At 36.3% G+C, this 23,012-nt stretch overlaps 2 long non-coding RNA genes across 2 annotated transcripts; one reads left to right on the top strand and one right to left on the bottom strand.

Moving 5' to 3' along the window:
* Window positions 1-1,133: 1,133 nt before the first annotated feature.
* Window positions 1,134-17,203, bottom strand: LOC100614898 (uncharacterized). Its single transcript, XR_675465.5, has 6 exons — window positions 16,807-17,203; window positions 15,935-16,034; window positions 14,674-14,799; window positions 9,986-10,274; window positions 6,080-6,248; window positions 1,134-1,265 (listed from the first exon to the last, which is right to left on the bottom strand). It is a non-coding gene; the product is annotated as an uncharacterized LOC100614898 (long non-coding RNA).
* Window positions 1,241-3,851, top strand: LOC134808919 (uncharacterized). The gene is made up of 3 exons (XR_010153178.1): window positions 1,241-2,439; window positions 2,961-3,015; window positions 3,592-3,851. It is a non-coding gene; the product is annotated as an uncharacterized LOC134808919 (long non-coding RNA).
* Window positions 17,204-23,012: the final 5,809 nt, after the last annotated feature.

Below are 23,012 nucleotides of genomic sequence, written 5' to 3'. Positions count from 1 at the left end.
AGGACCCAATAATCTATATTTTTAACAAATCCACTTGAGTGATTCTCATACAGATGGTCATGGGACAAAAATATTTGAAAAACATTGTAAGGACCAAAAATATAGACTGTTTAAAGTTTTCTTAGATGTCACTTGTTAAAAACTATTTCATTTTTTTTTGGAATACATCAAGCATCTTTATTAAATCTAAAAAGAAGTGAATTCACTATCAGACAGTAGCCTGAATTAGCATCTTGATTCCATCCCGAATGAATTAACTAATGTCTGTGATACTCTTTGGTAGTCTGTAGAATGGAGTAAATAATAGTACCCACCTAATAACATTGTTTTAAGTTATGAGAAGCACTTGGCCTGGGTCTGGCACAGAGAAAAAATTACATATTAGCTATTATTGCATTTCTTACGATAGGTTCCTAGACACAAAAATATTTTTATGGCTTTGGATTATAATCCTGGCCTCCCTTTTCAGTCCCTGTCAAGCATCAGGTTTATTTTTGAACATGCCCTTTCTCCTTAACCAATCATAGAAGTTCCTAAAATGTGGTAATTATGTTTATAGAGTGTGCATTAAAAAAACAAAACTCAGGCCAGGTGCGGTGGCTCATGCCTGTAATCCCAGCATTTTGGGAGGTCGAGGTGGGCAGATCACGAGGTCAGGAGTTCAAGACCAGCCTGGCCAACATAGTGAAACCCCATCTCTACTAAAAATACAAAAATTAGCCGGGTGTGGTGGTGGGCGCCTGTAGCCCCAGCTACTGGGGAGGTTGAGGCAGGAGAATCACTTGAACCCAGGAGGCACAGGTTGCAATGAGCCACGACCACGCCATTGCATGCCAGCCTGAGTGACAGAGTGAGACTCTGCCTCAAAAACAAAACAAAACAACACAACACAACACAAAACAAAAAAAGCTGAATAACTATGTTATTTTATTCTATGTGTATTACCCACACCTATCTCTGAATAAAGTAAATGTTCAATAAATATTTCAAATTAGGTTAATTCAGAAGTTTTATATGTATTTTGAGCAAGTGAAAATTAGGGTATGCATTAGAGAATCTTAAAACTATATGGATCACAGTGATTATGCATGCAAACTTTTTATTTTTGTATGTTACCTTTTCAGAAGAAGAGAATGGAACCCACAGATGTAATGTGATCAATGGTCTGCAGTCAGTTGGTGGCAGATCTAGGTCTGGAACACAAGTCTCTAGCCCATGGGTTCAACACTGTATTTCTTGTATCTCTGCCACAACTGCTACTAGAACTTGTGATTTCCACCAAGATTTCAAAAATAGGAATAGAAAATTAGTAAAGTTCTCTGAAGATGTTCATAAACAGAACATTCTGTGCACGTGTAATGTCATAAGTAACTAATTGAGTCCTGGTAGAGGTAAGTAGGCAAATGCATTTTCTTCTTTGAAAATTACATAAAACCAAGTATACAAAGTACAGCTTAAAACTAAGGATCCCTATGAATAGTATCTGAGTTGGGTTCTTACCCTTTTAAAACTCAGAGGAGTAGATTTTCAGGCATGTCATCCTGTGTCCTACTTTTACAGTAGAACAGGAAGTAGACTAACAGAGAGGAACTCTATGGGGCCCATGAGCTGGCAAATAAACAAATAAGATGATTCTATGTCTAGGAATGGTATTCATACTCCAAAGTCCTTGGTCCATCCAGGATATCTTGTGTCTGTAATGTCAAAACTAATAAGAGAAAGGAATGAAGACAAAGTCCAGAAGTCTGACAGCTGCTTATTTCCTATTGGAAGCCATGATAACTCATGCCTGTGTGATTAAAACAAATGGTTGAGACATCTCAATGATATCTTATTGATAAGACAGCAGTGGCCAAATATTGATACCAGAACACAATGAAATAGTCCTATAAACCAGCCATGCCAAGATGTCAAAATTATTGATTTAATCCCATATATTTTCCCGTTTGTCAACACTCAATATTGGATACCCAGCCAAATGTCTTTTTGGTTATCTTTAAAACTCAAACGCTTTATACTTCCTTGAGTGTTTGTTCCATAATCTCACATGTTTTTACTTAGATTTTCCTGATAGAGTGCCTATTTTTTAAAGTCTTAGCTTTATCCAATATTCATACTTATTTTATCTTTTTCCATCACATTGCAGTAACTCTCCATTAGTGTTGTAATCTTTGCTTCTGCATTGTTGCTTTTCCTACCACAGATGTATATTAAGACATTACTAAATTCAGAAATTAACTCTGAGATCCTGTTGTAAATGTACCCATCTTGCTGCTTTTGACCCCATGCATATCTTTTGGCTAAGAGTAAGAGAGAAAGAAGAAAACCAATGCTCTTATTCATTCCAGAATAAACAATATTTATAATCCCAGACCTGTGGGAAGCATTTCCAGGAAATATGGATCATCACATTGGCTCTCGTTACCAGAACTGTGCAAGGTAAAGGAAGCCCCTCAAAACACATTGAATTATCAAATGGGAAAAAGGTCACATTTACTGGGGAAGAGTCATTCTTTTCCTCATTCATTCAACAACCATGTTTTGATTATTCCTTATGAACTAACTGCTGTGCTCATAGGACATTAACTCTTTGGGTGGCATATCTGTTAGTGTCCCAGCAAGGAAAAAACAAGACCATATTCAATGGACTTGAGGAAGATTTAATAAAGAAACTATTAGCAAAATTATGGGAGGAGTTCAGAGAAATCAAAAAACAGAGGCAAAAACTAAAACACAGTGGTAGCCTAGGGCTAGTAATGCCCACATTGTTGTTATCCCTAGGCCTAAATGACAAAGGAAGAGAGGTGTTACTGGATCCTGGCAGGAGAGACTCCTGTAGAGGAACTGCCATAAAAAGAAGATAATGCTCAGGAGAGGGACACAGGCAGCCTCAGTTGACGCCACAGAGAGGGGCTTAGGGGTTAGATAAAGTGACCTTACTCTTTTCTCTTCAATTGTAGGCTCCCATTGGCTGAACACAACTGGATTTCAGAAGACTTAATGGAGCCTATACAGGTCAGCCTTCCAGGGTACAGAGCAAGATGGAGAGTGATAGACTAGATACAGAAGAGCAATCCCAAGATAGCTCACCCAGAAGACAACACTCACTCTGACTACCCAACTTCATTGAACTAAAAGAAACTTCATCTTGCTTTAGAGGAAAATAATCTGGGCGAGATACCCAGTTTGGGCTGATAAATATACTGCTGTGTATATTTTACACTTTGCAGAGATGTGGCAGATACCTAAAATCTGTGTTTAATGAACTGAATAAAAAAATACTCCGATGTATATATTTAAATTTCAGAGACCTAATAATGAATAGTGTGGTGCACAGACTCTAAGGAAGCCCCCATGATCCCTGCCTCCAGGTATCCATGCCTTTGTGAAATCTGCCCCCGTCGAGTGTAGGCAGGATCTGAGACTAGCCTCTAACGAATAAAATTGCAAAGGTAATAGGCTGTCACTACTGTGATTATGTCATTCATATGATAAAGGTGCTGATGTCACTCCTGTGATTATATTGCATTACATAAAGCTGCCCTGCTAGCAGGCTCATGCTGGAGACTTTCTCTCTTGCTTGCTTTGAAGGAATGACCTGCCTTGTTGTAAGAGGTTTGGGGAGAGAGCCATGTGGCAAGCAACTGCCAGCAGCCTCTTGGAACTCCTGGCTAACAGTCAGCAAAAAGCCAGAAACCTCAGTTTACAACCACAAAATGATGAATCCTGCCAACAACCTGAGTCGGTCTTGCAGTGGATCCATCCCCAGTCAAGCTTTCCGATGAGAATCCAGCTCCGGCCAAGAGCTTTTGCTGTTGTTCTTGTAATTAATTGTGAGTTTTTTTCAGTTTTATGGAGACATAGTTGACAAATTAAATCATAAAAATTTAAAATATATAATGTGATGATCAGATATATAGAGATACTGTGACATGATTACTACAATAAAGTTAATTAACTGTGTTAGGCTATTCTTGCATTGCTGTAAAGAAACAGCTGAAGGCTGGGCATAGTGGCACATGCCTGTAACCCCAACACTTTTGGGAGGCCAAGGTGAGCACATCACTTGAGGTCAGGAGTTCAAGACTAGCGTGGCCAATGTGGTGAAACCCCATCTCTACTAAAAATACAAAAAAAAATAGCCAGGCATGGTGGTGGGCACGTGTAATCCCAGCTACTCGGGAGGGTGAGGCAGGTTTCACTTGAACCTGGGAGGTAGAGGTTGCAGTGAGCCGAGATCGTGTCATGCACTCCAGATCAGAGACAGAGTGAGACTCCGTCTCAAAAAAATAAATAAATAAAAAGAAAAAGAAAAAGAAAAAGAAAATAAATAGCTGAGACTTGGTAATTTACAAAGAAAAGAGGTTTAATTTGCTCACAGTTCTGCAGGCTGTACAAGCATGGCATTGGCATCTGCTCAGCTTCTGGTGAAGCCTCTGGGAGCTTTTACTCAAGGCTGAAGGCAAAGTTGAAACAGGCACATCTCATGGCCAGAGCAGGAGCAAGAGAGACAGTGTGTGTGGGAAGATGCCACACACTTTCAAACAGCCAGATCTTACGAGAAATGAGAACTCACTCACTATCATAAGGACAGTACCAAACACCTCTAGCACTGAGGATCACAATTCAACATGAGATTTGGTGGGAACATATATTCAAAATAACACATCCATCACCTCACATAGTTACTGTGAGTTACCGTGTGCGTGTGTGTGTGTGTGTGTGTGTGTGTGGCGAGAACATTTAAGATCTACACTTTTAGCAAATTTCAAGTATAGGATACAGTATTAACTATAATTACCATGCTACACATTAGGCCTGTAGAACTTAGTTATCTCATATCTGACAGTTTGTACCCTGTGACCAACATCTCCTCGTTTCCCCGCACCCCCCCCCCACCCCCTGGCAACCACCATTCTACTTTTTGTTTCTTTGAGTTTGATTTTTTTTAGATTTCACATATAAATGAGATCATACAGTATTTTTCTTTATCTGCTTGACTTATTTCACTAAGCATAATGCCCTCAAGTTTCATGCATGTTGCTGCAAATGGCAGAATTTCCTTTTTTTTTTCAGTCTGGCAGACACCTTGATTCTAGACGGATCCTTTCCAAAAGACCCAGCTAAGCCACACCTAGACCCCCTACCTACTGAACCTGTGAGATAATAAACGTGTCTTAAGTCATAAAGTTTGGTAATTTGTTATGTAACAATAGAAAACTAATATTAATGAGTATTTCATTTTTCCATATTGCATTATTTATTAACCCTTTATAATTAATATTCTCTCACATTCCTAGAACTGGGCCTTGTGGCCCAGGTATTATTTATTCAATATCCATGCAGAACTTTACCACTTACAAACTATTTTCATAAGTATTAAATCAACTGTTCATCGAGATAAGCCCATGTTATTAGTCTCAGATAAAGGATAAAGAAACAGAGGCTGTGAAGTTTGAATTGACGTACCCAAGGTTAGCTACTAAATGGCAAATTCTGGCTTTTGTCCCTTGACCTCTGACTACAATTCCCAGTTTATTCCACTCTGCTGCACTGCCTTTTTAAATTTAGTTCCAGATGATTAAAACAGTGCTAATAAGCCACACTTTCAGTCCTTAGAAGGACCAGCTACATTCATTCTGCTCCTCATAATGGCAAAATGCCTCTCTTTCTCTCAAAAATAGGTATGTTACTGGCTACAAGATGAAAATTATCTGCCAGTAGGAAAATTCCCATGGAAAATTCAAAGTCTCCTTTGGTTAATCATGGCTCAGCAGCGCATCCTTATCTAAAAATCAAGGTTTGAATTGCAGTTAGGAGTGTTACTAGCAGCAGCAGCAAAGACATAAGCTGACATTCAGAAACATTTACTGCATAGTCTACCCAAGCTTAATTGTTCATTCCTTAAAATAGCCGAAAATAAAAGGACTTTGGCACAATCCCTTATGATAAAAGCCCAGACTCAAAGCCTTGTTAGAGATCAGAACAGATGGCAATATTAGTTAACAGATTTTTTTTTTGTAAACTGCTCTCTGCTTAAAAAAATATTTAGAAGTGATGCAAAAGACCTACAATTTACCTCTTTGTGAATGGCCATTGGTGGAATTCTATCTGTGAGGTCTGTTGTTGGTTTGATCCAAAGGCCAGTGAATGGCAAATGGCATATATGACAATCTCTTTTGAAATGGAGCAGAGCATTTTCTATGATGGAGATCAAAGGCGCTAGTACAAGTCATCAAAGTGGGCACCTGTAATAATACAAAAAAGAGTGATTGAAGTTTTCCCACCCTTTTGTTTCACATTAGTCCATTTGAATAGTCATCATTAGCATTTCTCCCCATATTTGTCTCTTTACTTAGACCTATTAGTATCATTGAAGCTATGAGAGCTTAAGAATAATTTTATAACAAATAAGAGATTGTTTAATGTTGCCAAACATTTAATAAGCTTCTAGAAAATATTCTGTTTTAGTTTGGCTCAAAATTTGGCCCAAGATGAGAGAATTTGTGTGATTGTTGGTGGCTTGTTTTTCTGAACCTACATTTTAAAAGACAGCAGCTTTGGAAATAAAGTTTGATCCTATGATTCAACCTTGGAATGCTCTTGCTGTGTGTCTGTGTGTCTTTTATCAGGGCCCTTGATTAGAAAGAGAAGAGAATGGAGCCCTTTTTGTTCCATCTCTCCCTGTTATTATATTCATTATGAATCTTTCCCTTTCTTTCTGCCAATTAGGACCGGTCCCAATATGGCGGGACCTCCGGAGTACTACCGCTGTCTCTCATGCATGACTCTTTCCAGAAATCCCTTGGCTTGAAATTCAATCCTTTTTTTTAATGAGAAAACACAGTACCACTGAATCCCAAAGCATTTATATTTAAATCTTCCATGACCTAAAGACTTATCAAGAGAAAATGAGAATGATGCTATTTTTACCCTTACCTAAACACATAGGATCACTGCATGCCAAAATATTTTAAATACTTAGCCCTTGTTTCTTGACCTTGTGCAGAGAAGCTTCTTATCATAGTGTCACTTCAGGAGAATCAGGCAGAGGGACTTGGGTTCTAGTGCCGACTTCACCATTTACAAACTCCGAAAAAATTCAATATATTATGTAACCTCTTTTAAGGCTGTTTTCTAATCTATAAAATGGCAATAATAATCATGGCTTCTTGAGGCTGCTGTAAGGGTTGAATGAATAGTATGCAAGGCCTTAACCCATCATCTGAGACATGGGTAACCCATCATCTGAGACATGGGGAGTCATTGAAAGGTGTTACTATTTCATGACTGAAAATAGCATATTTTTCTCCAATTGTCTTTTTCAAGTATTCATCAGTTCCCTTTGGTTTTCCCTCATTCTTATTTGATCAACTTTGCCATAAACATCTGGATTCTCTATCTAAATTGTACAAAGGAAAAGTAAAGAACTGAAAAAGGACCAGTTTATTCTAGTCATAAATTTACTTTGTAAATTAGGTTTATCTTCATTGATTAATGATGGGGGTTCAGGACACACTACTCCAAAATACGTCCCCTTGACACTTGAGAAGACTGCAGAAGTAAGATCTGTCTGACCTTCTCCCAGAACTTCCCCTTTGCAGGAGGTCATAAAAATTAGGAAGAGTTTGTTAGAGTTCAGAAACCAATATCCCCAAAATATGCCATTTTTACATTTATAGAGTATCCTTGACATAACTAACTCCATTTTATATTTCATAGGACACTTTGCCCTCAAGGGTAAGATGTTTTGCTTAATTAACAAAAAAATAAAGAACTGCATCTAACCAGATAAGGACAAAAACAAGTACACTCTTCCATGATCATTTCTCACTGGAGGACTCTTTAACCATAAAGGAGCAGGCCTTCAGCAGCCCAGATCGGCCATCTTAACTGACACCACCTTCCAGTCACTTGTGCTAGGAACTCAGCATCTGCCACCAAGGCTCTGCCATATCAAAGATTCTTCCTTGCAATATCCAGGGACTTCCAGGCCCAAACCAGGACTCCTTTTACTTCTTCGCTCCCCCTGGATCGCTTCATTAATGCTTTCTCCTCTTTTTCCTTTTGATGCTAAATATTACTTTGTTTGTTGTGGAATGTTTAATCTATAACATTTACGCATTGATTAAGTATACTACTATGTATGGTTTGCAATATTGACAGACTTGTGGAGTGGCCTGAGCCTGTGTGTCTGCAGCACTGACTACCAAGTGAACGGGAAGTACTAAGGAGGGTTACCTCCTTGGGAACTCATTGCAATGCATGACTTTTGTGATTGAAACAGTGTTAATAAAAGCCTGACATTGTCAAAAGACATAAACACGTGTAGAACTGGTTATCTCTAACCTTTCACTGCTCATGACAGACATACTGAAATGAAGAAGCTTCCAGGTCTCTCTGACAACTTTCCCTCCATACCATCCCTCTTGTAGAAGATGAAAGTTCCTTTAGCTGCCTAAGATCCAGACCCACCAAGCAGAATAATTGTTTTTTTCTTCCTCTCCTTGTTATCTCATTATCTATTGCAGAAAAGACCAAGAATGTAACTGCACCTGAGCCGATCCTTTTACAAGTATAATGATGGTCTCCAAGAATTATTAAAATTCCAAAGAGAACTACTGCTTATAAGTTAATATCTTTTCCTGGATCCATTCATTCTCCCTAGTAATTCTCTCAACAGAATTCTTCTTCTCTCCCCTCCCATAATCTGTTTTATTAGGTTCCAAGCGTCCATTCTTTCTGTAGCCTCAAGATGGTATATACGATTTTGCACTTCGTTGGGAGGTAAGATCTTTATTCTTAAGGCTCTCATGTGCACACATTAAATAAATTTGTATGCATTTTCTCCTGTTACTCAATCTACCTTATGTCAGTGATTTTTCAACAAACCTTTTGGGGACCAAGGGCCTTGGCTTCCATAGTTATTGTGCCTTGGGCAAAATCACCAAAGCCTATCTGTTCTTCTGGAAGCCTCAATAAAAAGACCCAGGAACTTAAGAAGCCAGCAAAAGAGGTAAGAATTTCTTACCAGCTAAGGTCCTGCTCTCTCCTTTGGTCAGTCCAGTAGAGTAGATGGTAAAAATTACTGTTTCTCTCCTCTGCAAGGTTTTTATTAATGAGAAAAAGGGGCCTGTGTGACTAGTCTTGGGGTATAGCAACTTTAGTGTACTTTTAGGCATTTTGTGATATGAATATTTATATTGTTTGATCCCTTTCTTCCCAGAAATCTTTTTGTTTGTCTTTGTATTTATGTGTTCTGCCATAAAGAGGGGTACTGGTTGAGGTTCTGTCTCCTCTTGTTTATGTCCTTAAGAACTCGACCTGTGATCAAGTGAGCGCTTTCTCTCTTGGTTCCCACCATCCATGGGGCATGATTTCTGGGTCAGGTCAGGTCAGGTGGCCAGTCTGAAAATGGCTGGGAATCCACAACTTTTTCTGTTTCAAGTGTGTCAAGCTCTTGGGAGTTTGTCATAAGAAGTGCCATTCATAAGGGGCTTTTGTCATCTTGACCTGTGCTGCCTGGTTAGTGCTGAGCAAGTCTAATCACAGGAGGGCCTACCCAATGTGACAGATTAACTGGTCTGTGACTCACAGCCCCCAACAAATTTCGGGGTACAGGAGGAAAACACCATTTTTAACTGTCCATAGCAAAAAGAATGTTTCACTCTCTCAGCCTATTTCTGGGAAAATGGGGGAATCTTTGATCTTTGGAATCACTTCTTCTCTGAGAAAGGGTATTGGATTGAGTTGCTATTGGAATTAAGTACACCATTCAAAATTCAATGGCTAAAAGATCCATTCCTTAAATTAGACTCCTAAAAAATGAGAAATAAAATAAAATAAAATAAAATTTTAGAGATCCCTTATTCCAAACAATAGGAAGATAGTATTAAAAGAATCATATTAGTGTCATGGCAAACCTTAAAAATTCTTTGAACTAAATTAAATAGCAAAATCTGAGGTAAAACAAAGTTACACTCACACAGGCCACTTTGGATTCCATGCAACGTTCACAGTGGACACTGCTCCGTTTTGTAGTCTGTTGGTTACAATTCCCATTGTGGCTTAGGTTAGCTTCCTGCTCAGGGAATTAGTCCCTCTTGGTTTGATATTTGTGTGACTCTTGGGATACCAATTCATTATTAATCTTTTTTCCTTCCTTGGACAGTATTTGATTTCCCATCTTCTTCCATCTGTGGGAGGCACACGATGTTTTGGGGCCTTTGTGTGTAGATGAACAGCTGAGAAGCTGAGACCCCTAGAAAAGATGGCTGGAGAAACATATGAGTTGTACTCCATTTGTAGCTGGTGAAACTTTCCTTTCTGTAAGCTGTCTTTAGAATGCTTCTGGATTTTGTGCAAAGGCCAGAAATATCAGCTGTTTATCTTGGCTAAAATCTGGTAATAAGATACTTGAAAAGATGTTTTAAAGAATTTTAGGGTTAAAACTCAACTTAATTAAAAGCTAATATCCACACTATATTATACACTATATATAGTGTATAGTGTATAATATGTACACTATATATATAATATATACACTATATATACACTATATATAATATATACACTATATATATACACTATATATATGTATTATATATATTATACACTATATATATAAAATACACTATATATAGTGTATTACATAGCATGGATATTAGCATGGATATATATACATATATTACCCCCATCCTGGCTGCTTTCAGGGGCCAGTGTTGAATGTCTGCAGCTTTTCCAGGCACATAGTGCAAGCTGTTGGTGGATCTATCATTCTGGAGTATGGAGGATGGTGGCCCTCTTCTCACAGCTCTACTAGGCAGTGCCCCAGTGGGGACTCTGGGGCATCCAACCCCTCATTTCTCTTCCACACTGCCCTAGCAGAGGTTCTTCATGAGGCCCCACCTCTGCAACAAACTTCTGCTTGGACATCCAGATGACAGGTGTGCAATGCATATAATAATCACATCAGGGTAAATGGGGTATTCATCTCCTTAAGCATTTATCCTTTGTGTTACAAACAATCCAATTACATTCTTTTAGTTATTTGAAAATATACAATTAAATTATTTTGACTATAGTAACCCTGTTTTGCTATCAACTACCAGGTATTATTCATTCTTTCATTTTTTTTTAACCCATTAGCTATTTTCATCTTCCCTACCAACCCCAACTACCCTTCCCAGCCTCTGGTAACCATCCTCTACACTCTATGTATACGAGTTCAATCGCTTTAAATTTTAGCTCCCACAAATAAGTGAGAACATGTGATCTTTGTCTTTCTGTGCCTGGCTTATTTCACTTAACATAATGATCTCCGGTTCCATCCATGTTGTTGCAAATGACAGGATCTCATGCTTTTCCGTGGCTAAATAATTCTCCATTGTGTATAAGTACCACACTTTCTTTATCCATTCATCTATTGATGGACACTTAGATTGCTTCCAAATCTTGACTATTATGAATGGTGTTTCAGCTAACATGGGAGTGCAGGTATCTCTTCAATATATTGATTTCCCTTCTATTGGTCATATACCTAGGAATGGTATTGCTGGATCATATGGTAGCTCTATTTTTAACTTTTTGAGGAACCTCCAAACTATTCTTCAGAGTGGTTATACTAATTTATATTCCCAAAAACAGTGTACAAGGGTTCACTTTTCTCCACATCCTCACCAGCATTTGTTATTGCCTGTCTTTTGGTTATGGACAAGTGGGGTCAAATCAAGTTTAAAAGCTTCTGCAGAATGAAGGGAACAATAAACAAAGTGAAGAGACAATGTGCAGAGTGGGAGAAATTATTTGCAAACTACCCATCTGATGAGGGATTAATAATTAGAATATATAAGGAGCTCAAACAATTTTACAGGAAAAAATCAAATAATTTGATTTAAAAAATGGGCAAAAGATTTGAATAGACATTGCCCAAAAGAAGACATACAAATGTCAAACAGGCATGTGAAAACGCATTCAACATCATTGATTATCAGAGAAAAGCAAATCAAAACTAAAATGAGATATCATCTCTCCCCAGTTAAAAATCTTTTGTTAATTTTGTTTATAAATTTTCTAATTTAATTGCTTTATTAGTCAAGTGCAGTAGTGAGAAGGGGGGAAGTGTAGAACAAAGAGTAAGATCTGTAACGAACTGTGAGCAATCAATTGAGATACTTCGCTATCTTCAGACCAGCCTGCTTATTTTTCTTTTAATGTTCAGCTTGAGAGCTCTTTATATATTCTAAGTAGAAGCCCTATGTTGAATCTTGTGATTTGCAAATATTTTCCTCTAATCTGTAGATTAACTTTAGATGAACTTTTCATTCTCTAAATGTAGTCTTTCACAGAGCAAAAGTTTTTAATTTTTATGAAGTCCAATAGAGTAATTATATTATCTTATGAGTTGTGCTTTTGGTGTCATATCTAAGAACTTCTCATCTAGCCCTACTTCCTAAAATTTTTCTTTGTTTTATGCTAAAGTTTTTTAGTTTTACATTTATATTTAAATCTATAATACACTTTGAATTAATTTTTGAATGAAGTATTAGGTTTAGGTTGAGACTCAGTTATTTGCCCTTGGACATCTAATTGCTTTAACATCATCTGTTGAAAGAACTGTTCTTCCACTGAACCGCTTTTATAACCTTTGCAAAAATCAGCTGGGCATATTTGTGTTGTTTAGTTTCGGGTTATCTCTTCTGTTCCATTGATCTATGAGTCTATTCCCCCAACCAATATCACACTCTCTTGATTATTGTAGCCATATATTAAGTCTTAACATTGGATATAATAATCCACCCCACTTTATTCACTTTCAGAATTATTTTACTTAGTCCATGGCCTGTGCCTTGAGATATAAATTTTAAAATAAATTTTACTATATCTGCAAAAAAATTTTTTTGGAATTTTGATATGAATTGAATTGCACCTGTTGATGAAGTTGGAGAGAATTGGCATCTTTATTATGTTGAATCTTTCTATCCATTACAAAGTCAGCTCTCCATTTATTTAAAGGTCCTTTGCATTTGTTCCTTTGGGTTCTGTCATTTTTGGCATAGAGGACCTATGTGTACATTAGATTTGTACCTAATTATTTTTCTCTTTTTTGAAATAATTGTAAATAGTCTTGTATTCTTAATTGTGTTTTCCACATATTCATTGCTAGCATATAAAAATATGATTGATTTTTGTGTGTTGGTCTTGTATCCTATGATCTTGCTAAACTTATACATTAGTTCTGGGAGTTTTTAAAAGATTGCCTGGAATTTTCTATGTATACAATTAGGTCATTTGAAATAGAAACAGTTAATTTTTTTTCCATTCAAACTGGCTATAGTTTGAATGCATCCCCTAAAGTTTTTGTATTGGAAACTTAATCCCCAGTGCAACAGCGTAAAGAAGTGGAACCTTTAAAAGGTGATTAGGTCATGAGGGCTCTGAATGGATTGATGATGTTTTGCGGAAGTGACTTAATTATCTCAGGAGCGGGCTCTGGATTAAAAGGATGAGTTTGGCTCCCTCATATCATCCTTCCCCCATCCGTCTTTCTCTTTCTATCTTGTACTCTTGCCCTTTTGCCTTCTGCCATGGGATGATGCAGCAAGAAGGCCCTCACCAGACGTGGGCCCCTGCACCTTGAACTTCTAAGCCTCCAAAACTGTAAGAAATAAACAATTTTCTTAATAAATTATTCATTCTGTGGCATTCTGTTATAGCAACACAAAATTAACTAACACAAATTTCAGTGTCTTTATTTCCACTGTGTGCCTTATTGCACCAGTGAGAACTTCCAGCACTATATGGAATGAGAGTGATGATAGCAAACATCTTTGCCTTGTCCTGATCTTAGGGGGAACTAATTCAGATTCTCACCATTAAGTATAATGCTAGCTTTTGTGTTTTCTGTAAATGGTCTTTATCAATTTGAGGATATTTCCTTCTATTTTTTATTTTTAGAGAGGTTCTTTAAAATTATAAATAGATGTTGAATTTTGTCATAGATTTGATCTTCATCAACTGATATGATCATGTGATTAGCCTGTTAATATGGTAGATTATATTGACTTTTTTTCAAACATTTAAAAGCATTGCATACCTGGAATAGATCCCACTTGGCTATGTTGCATAATTCTTTTTTACATATTTCTGGATTCAAGTTGCTAATATTTTGTTTAGAAATGTTATGTCTAAGTTCATGTGAGATATTGATCTATAGCATTTTCTCTTGTACTGTCTTTGGTTATAATATCAAGGTAATTTTGGCCTCATATAATGACTTGGAAAGATGCCGTGAAGAATTTCTATTTTTTGGAAGATGCTACATAGAATCAGTGTAAGCCTTCTTTAAATGCTTGGGAGAACTCTAAATATTGGAGTGACTTGGATCTTGGTCATAAAACCTTGATTCTTTTCTGTCTACATTCTGTCCTTAGGAAATTTAATTTTAGTCTATTTTAAAATATGTTTCACCTGCCAATAAATCCAAAATTTATATCCCCAGCTCCATTCCATTGCACTTAGAATAAATCAAACTTTCCCAATCATAGAGTATCAAATTCCTCACTGGCCTCATTTTTAACCAGTTCTTAAGCTAGGTCCCTGTTTGTCTGCTAGGGTTGCATAACGAACGACCGCAGGCTGAGTGGCTGAAACATCAGAAATTTATTTTCTCACAGTTCTGAGAAAGGCTAGAAGTCCAAGATCAGGGTGCCAGCAGGGCTGGTTTTTGGTTCCAGTGAGATCTTCCTTCCTGCTTTGCATATGGTCTCCTTCTCACTGTGTCCTCACATGGTCTTTTCCCTGTGCATGGAAAGACAGAGAGAGAGAGAGAGAGAGAGAGATCTGGTGTCTCTTCTTATAAGAACACCCATCATATCAGATTAGTGCCCTGCTCTTAGTCTTCATTTAATCTTAATTACCTCCTTAAAGGCCATATCTCTAATGCAGTAACAGTGCGGATGAGGGCTTCAACATACACATTTTTAAGAAACACAGTTCAGTCCCCAGCAGGACCTAATCTTACTTCCTAGAGTACACACTTTGATTTTCTTCTCTAAATCAAGGACACCCAGCCCATTCCTATCTTAGGAATAGGATTTTGTGATTACAATTCCTGGAGTAGTCTTTCCCTGAATCGACATGTTTAGATCATTTTTATTTATTATATCTCAGCTCAAATGGAATCTCTCTAGTGAGTGTCACGCCCTGACAGCCCAAGCCAAAGTTTTCTCTACATCTTGGTCATTGTTTTCTATCCCATTGCCTTGTTTAATTTTCCTTATATAACTTACTGCCATCTAAATTATGTTTTTCTCTTTATTGGTTTACATTCTTTGTGCCTCTGTCTGCTACACTAAAATATAAGCTTCTTAAGGACAAGAACTGTTTCTTTGGTTCACCTCTATATTCTGCGTCCCTTGTCCTGTTTCTGGTACATGGTAAAGGATAAAAAATATTTGATAAAGTTTGAATGAGTGGGTTTGGTTTAGTCAATGCAGGCAGACTGCATGAGACCTATTCAATATATGGGTTTCACTGTGCTTCATGGTCTTATGAAGTCCTGAGAAATGAGCCATGAATAAGAACCTCTGGCTTGTATTTGTATTTTCAAAAAGATTAGTGAAAATAACTTTATAATTTGTTGATTATAGAAAATATATTTAAGGACTTTAAATTCCTATTTCCTAGGGTTCAGGGGTAAAAAAAATCATAGCAATACTAACCATCTTAATTTCCTCTAGTTTCCCAAATCAGAAATGAGGACAAATAGCACAACTTCATTCTTTGGATTTTTCTTTTCTAATTTATCATCCAGAAAGTGCAAAGGACAATGGGTATTTATCTCCATATATACAATCTAAACAGTGCATGTGAAAGGAGAAGAAAAATATATACATATACCACATTATTTGCAAAAAGGAATCGTATTCCTTACCCACAGAGTGTCCTCCGTTGTGAATTTTATGATTAATCATCCATGCACCTGAACGTAATTGGCCTTGTTAGTACTTTACTTATATTTGGCTTCCCTTTACCTGCAAGATAGTTGTTAATGGATGAAATTTGTTCTAAGTGAGGTGATAGGGCTTCAATCTTTGAATAAAATCAGGATTCATAGGAAATTTACATTTGCATCTTTCAGAGTTATGAAATATTCAGGGGCTTGTAAAGAGTACAGAATTCCATTTAGATTGAAGTCAAAAAATAGTTTATTTTTCTTATGCTCCGTAAGAGATTTAAACCTTTAAGAGATTATCTGCATGAGAAGCTTTGCTAAAAAATTCAATGCTTTCTTGAAAACACATGATCAGAAATGCTGAGGAAAAATACAAAAACTTTGCTGGGTGGTCATTTTCAGGTTATTAAACTCTTAAATCATGTATTTTTAAATGATTTATATTTGTGGAAATTTCAGTAATAAAATAAAATTCAGAAACATCTGCTTCAACAAGCACACTCTCCTGAATTCAGAAAACTGAAATAATTTGTGAGCCAAAGTCTATGTTCACATATTTTCTATTTCAAATGTAAATTAAATATAACACTTGGGAGATTATGAAGAATGTAATTTGGCCCAGAGAAAGTGGCTGCCTCAATTGAACGTTCTTTCTTAGACTGAAGCTGCGTCCATGTTCCTCAGTAGGCAGCAGAAACAACATAGGTCACTGTGTGATTTCCCAAAACCAGGAGATCTTTTGCATGGCATGCTCCCCCAAAGTGAATAATGGTTGGCTTCCAGAGCTAGATTTTTTGAGGACAATTTTTTTGTAGCACATCATAAAAATGCAACCCCATCTTATTACTTACCTTAAGTACATTTCTTGTCAGATTCATGGCTTTGTTTCCGCATATTGCTTTCCTAACTACTTCTCCGGGTGAGGGGTGAGCCCTCCCCTCATGATCAATATGTCTATATCATGGAAGGAAGAAAAAGGTGCTGGAAGAAGAAGAAGATGGAAAACCCATCCTGATGAGACAGTTGTTGGCTAGCTCTTGAGGACAGCTGTACATAAGACTGTATTATCAGCAAATATATTTTAAAATAGTGACATGATCACACATGAAGCTGGCCCAGCAAAACACTGTTCCTGAACTAAGATCCAAGATCCCCTGAGTGATGTAGTAAAGGCAAGAAATTGTTTCTATCAATAATGAACAGACAGCCAACACATTAAAATAGGTTTTCAAAATATAACAGACATACAGGGTATGTTGTAAGAGTTATAAAATAGAAAAAAAAAATACGTTTAAGCCAATCTGCACTTTCTTTTAGTAGACTAATCAAAGAGCTTAGAGAATTGCATATGAATGACAAAAACTATAAGAGAATATAAATATATATATATCCATATATCCTAGATAACTAACATATTAAGCCTTAGAAGTAGTAAAGTATTATTGTTTTGCAAGATTTACAGTAACGATTCTGATCCAAGGGCTATATCCCCGCCAGGGGCCATTTGACAATGTCTGGAGACATTTTTGGTTGTCACGATTGAGGTGGGGCTTGGAGAAGCTACTGGCATCCAGTCAATAGAGGCCAAGGATGCCACTAAACATTCTGCAATGCACAGAACACTCCCTCACCCACATAGAGAATATTCTGGCTCAGAATGGCAATAAAGTCAAGACTGAAAAAATCTGATTTAGATGTATTACTTGGGCAGACATACAAATGAACTTTTAAGAAGTCTTAAGTCTCTGGCTGAGTTTATTTAGAGGGAAATATCAGATACCTGCAGCTAAATAAAGAACACTCTTTTCACCTTAGTTCTCCAAAAACTCAGTCAATATATTCATGTTCCCACGGCCACATCCTAAAAGATATATTTGTTTATTGAATTTCCTAGATGAGGGAGAATAAGAAAATTTCAAGTTATCTCAATAATTTCCAGAGGACCTCAGCAACTAGGACGTTATACCTCTCATCTGAGGGAAAAAAAGGGCAAACATTTCAGAATTTTTCATTTTTTTCTTTTTTTGTGGCAAAAATGGAAAGGCTACAAATGCATTCACTTTCAAACTGAGATGTAAGAGCATTTTATGAGTCTTTTGAATGCCTCTCCAAGGTTTTTAGGAGTTTCTACATTGAAAGGCTATAAACTTAGTTGCAATAAAATAGACATTATTTTTAATTGTTTCCTCTCAGCCTTATCATATATATGTACCAAAAAAAAGACTGGCATGGAAAATCATTATTTACAGTTCTGAACAGCTTTCATACTGTCATCATTCTGTAACATAAGGTATTTCTGCATTGAAAGAAAATATACTGGGGCAGCAGTGTGAGGGAAGAAAAGCTAAAAACTACCAGGTGTTCTTGAAACCTTGTACAGATACTTACACAAATAATGTATATCTTTTGTAACTTCACTGATTCCAGGTATCATTATCCATGTGGAAGACTAGGCTGGAAGAGCTTGTCTCCAACTTTGAAGGTCAGTGTTAACCTCACCACATCCAGGCTCTCTGAACATTGAGCCTGCCTAAAGAATAGTTCCAGGAACCAATTTGATTCGCTTTTCCAATATTAAAATTTGGATTATTTTAACTGAACATGCCAATTCCTAAAAAAAAAAAATAGCATAAAAAAGAAAACCAGGGCTTCTTGAACTAAATATCTGGAGATGCTGAACATGCCCATCAATGAGTTGGGCCAAATATCTCTGAGCTTGAAGTTTTGTAAATAGATAATTATTTTAGCTGGGGATGATTCTTTTTGTCTATGTGTTCCCCTTGTTCGATCTAAACTTTTGGCAATCTAAATGTATATTTTGCAGGTTAGTTCACTTGATAATAATGATTGCACTATACTTCTTATTTGATTGATTGGCTCAGGACTTAAAAAACTGTATGAATGTTCCATTTTCAGCCACTATAGTCACAGTATATATTATCCGGGTAAAATTCAACTGTAAATACAATCTTAGAAGTTTTCCTGTTGTAAAAGATTGGAAATTTCAGGAATGCATGATCTGAAACTATGAGCCATGGTATTATGTCTTGTTTGCTTTCATGTACAAACTAAAACAAAGCAAAACAAAAACTGCAAGAAGAAAATAATATTATATAAATAAATTTAGTAAACCAAGTAAACAAGTGATTTTCTATTTTCTGGCATTGTCACTTCTCTCTTTATCTTGTTTCTTACTAAAAATGATACTGTGTTCCCAAAGAATTTCAGAATAAAGAACAAGGTGAGTGACTTAAAGTACAGATAATACTGTATCTTCTTACAATATGTGAAAATTGTTTTATAATGATAGGTTTCTTTTCATTCAGACTTCAAACCAGGGCACCAAACAAGACCTTCAAGGTTCAGAACAAAGTCAGTGTTGACTGACTTTGAAAGACATATAAAATTTGAAGGACAATAAAATTGAAAGACAATAAAATTTTTTCATTACTGAAATATGAAGAAATATAAAACTGAACATTCACGTTAGAAATGTTTAATCACAAAAAGATCATATTCACAGTTATTTCCATTAATTTGTTTCTGTGGAATCTTTGCTGTATAATTTGTATCTTGGTTACTGATTTTCATTTGACTGAAAAATAATTAGAATACATTTTTAAAACCACCCATTGAGGTTCTTTCACACGAGAGGCAAATAATTTAATAATGACTTTCTAGCATAAGCTGCATTCCAAGATGTTTACTTGACCTGTTACCGCACATGGGACCTGTATAATCTCCCTCAAAAAGTATGTCTTTGGTCTCAAGACTCAGTCACAGGAGCACCAGGTGAATGTGTGGGAATGGTTCATGCTAACACACTTTCAGTCCTGGGAATGTGATGAAAATCCCACACCATTAGCTGCTTGGGAGTTGCTGTCATCTGTCTGTAAGCATAACAGCAGATTCAATCTGATACTGAAACTCATGAGGCTGATAAAGCCCTTTTCTGCAGCAACATGCTAACTAGAAGAAAACAGATCAGGACTTGAAAAGAGAAATGTAGAAACTTGAAAAGAAAATGTAGCAACTTGAAAAGAGAAATAAAACATGTTGGGACACACTTGATTGTTCCAAAGGCTTTGAACAGAAGAATTCACCCACATATTGGGTTGTAGCAGGATTAATTAGTAAAGCTGCCGTAACAAAGCATACTTAGAAAAAAATGATGTATGACAATCTCCCTCTCATTTTCCTGTTATATATTCATAAAAACAGAGGAAAGAGCGCAGGTGCCCCACGGTTCTAAGTGTCTTGGTTCACTTTATGTTAAAAATGTATCAGGAGGGAAGGCATCCTTCATTTTCAGTTAGTTATAGTTCATTTTTATTTTCATTTTTCATAATGGGCTTTTATTAATCATCTGCTATATTTTGAATAATTTATCTCACTAAATTCATCACATAAAGGAGGAAGCCATGGATCTCACAGCTTAGCGTGACAGGCTAAGCCTTGGGTTAGAATTGCATGAGTATTTCTCTTTCCACTATTCCACAGCTACTTTCAAACAGGTTAAAATTTACCTTTCTAAGACCTTTGTCTTCTTCACAGAGGATAAAATTTTTCTGTATCATTGTGGAGCTTGTTTGTGCATGGAGAAAACTATAACCTTCTGGTGAATTACATTAAGAAATTAGTTATAAACCTAACTCATACAAACACCAACAGCAAGTGGAAGGCAACTAACCTTGGTGAGAGCCCTGCTAGATATTTCACTTCCCAACATCCCTTTAATTTCTGTCCTTGTTTCAGAAGTGAAAAAACCAGATGTTTGGGGCAATTCAGAAGTCTGTGGCAGTTGAAGGTGTTAATCAATGGTACTCAGGTCTGCTTTATTCCAAAGTCTCTTCTTTTCTTTCTACACCACAAATTCTCCTATGTAAAACTAAAAGAGGGCAACACTAATTCCTGGATGCCTTGTTCTGGCAGAGGCACTAAATCACATCATAGAGCATCCAATTACTTGGCGATCTCCTTGGACTTTAGAAGCCTGCTCTCCCTTTGTCCAATCCACAGCACTGTCCACACCATTGAAATCTTACAAATGTTTTTTCCATGGGTGGATTTTGAGAATTTCAACATCTAAATTTTATCTAATTGTTGATAGGACTATAGTATGTGTTTATAATAAAAATTTATTTAAAAAATGGAATTCCTTTGGGTTTATTCATTATATTCCTATAGATTTTTTTTTTTCCTGCAGAAACCCAGTAATAGAACCTAGTCTTTCTCTGGGAAGTCCCCATCATACATTTGGTACTTGTTCTTTAAAAAGGAACAACCATTAAGGATAATAAGAATGGGACTAAATGTCCGCTATGAAAAGATTCTGGAGACCGTGTCAGTGCTTTCTTAAAACATTCCCTTAACATTCCTCAGAAAATATTATTTTTTAAGGCAATAACACGCCATTTGAAGCAAAATTGTAGTAAAAAGCTTTTAACTTGTTATCTTCTTAAAGTGCAAGAAAGGTAAAGACAATTGTTAAAAACAGAGTCAAGCCTACCGATGCATAAAGCTATGGTTTGAAATTCTGATAAAAACAATTTTTGTCATGCTGGATCAGCTAACTTTAATCTCATAAGTGTTCTTGATCTAAGTCTAAATAAAAATAAAATGCTTCAGAAAAAGAAAGCACCCAGCATTAATAGTTCTTCTGAAACATTTTTAATTTTTTCCATCAGGTTACTTCCAAGAAAAACTATTCAGGATTTCCAAGTAATGAAGAATCAAGATAGGTAAGTCCTACTCACAGAATTTCAGGAAAACTACCAGAGGGAATAAAAAGTGCTCTTAAATTTCAAAGGCACAAGTTTTTCCCCACCAACTCTAGCACATTGCATGACCTTATAACCAAGGTCATGCAAATAGATGGTCCACCAGAACAGATTATCACAGTGGCTATGCAATGTTTCTAGCTTTTTATGACAATCTTGGCCAAAGCAGGCTAGATGGCAATAAGAAAGACTAGAATTGTTGCATGGCTAATTTGCAATCATATCCAGACTCTTACTTTAACAAGCACAAATATCCACACAGTAAATTATCCATTTCACATTTATATTCTTCAGATAATTAAAGGCATTATTTTTACAAAGAGAAAAAAATGTTCCTCTTTGATTCTCTATTATAAGCTCAAATGTTGGGAATAAGCAAGAAATTGGAAATGCCTATTCCAATAAGTGATGAAATTCTTTATCTAAAACTGCCTTTGTATCCTCTTCCACCCATGCATGCAATTGACATCATCATTGTCACAACTTAGCTGGATTATCAAATTTATTGCACATATATTCTATTTTATATGTAACTGCAAATGACAATGTTTCTAAATTTGCTACCACTGCATGACAAGAACACCACTTCTTTCAAATTGAAATAACTTTTGACTCACATACCTGAAAGCATATCTGTCTATCTATCTATCATCTATCTACCTACCTCCCTATATATCTATCTCTGTAGAAGTCATTTAAAATTTGTATCAACCCTATGGGAAAACACTATTATTTTCTGTATTAGTGAATGAAAAAATTGAGTCACGAAAGGTAAAGTAATTTGCTAAAGGTACTACAACTAATAAATGGTGAAGCTTGGAATCAAAATTCTGTGATCTGACTCCAAAAGTCGAAGTCTTTAACCACTTGTAATTTTGACTCTCATTATGATATGTAGGTACTCTATTACAGCAATTAATGTATAAAGTAATTTTTAACTTCTGCACAGTGGTGCATCCCTTTATGACGAGGATACATTCTGAGAAATGTATCATTAGGCGATGATGTTATCTAAACATCATAGTGTGTACTCACAAAAAACCCAGATTGCATAGCCTACCATACCCCTAGACTATATGGTTAAGCCTACTGCTTCTAGGCTATAAACCTGTATAGCATGTTACTGTTCTGAAAACTGTAGGTAATTGTAACACAGTGGTAAGTATTTGTGTATCTAAACATAGAAAAAGTACAGTAAAAATACACCATTGTAATCTTATGGGGTCACTGTTGTATATGCAGTTTATTGTTGATGAAACAAAATTATGATACATAAC

This window comes from Pan troglodytes, chromosome 19 (assembly GCF_028858775.2).
Source record: "Pan troglodytes isolate AG18354 chromosome 19, NHGRI_mPanTro3-v2.0_pri, whole genome shotgun sequence".
Classification (NCBI taxonomy): domain Eukaryota; kingdom Metazoa; phylum Chordata; class Mammalia; order Primates; family Hominidae; genus Pan; species Pan troglodytes.
Note: the sequence above shows the minus strand (reverse complement) of the source record. Positions and strands in the feature narration are given on the sequence as shown.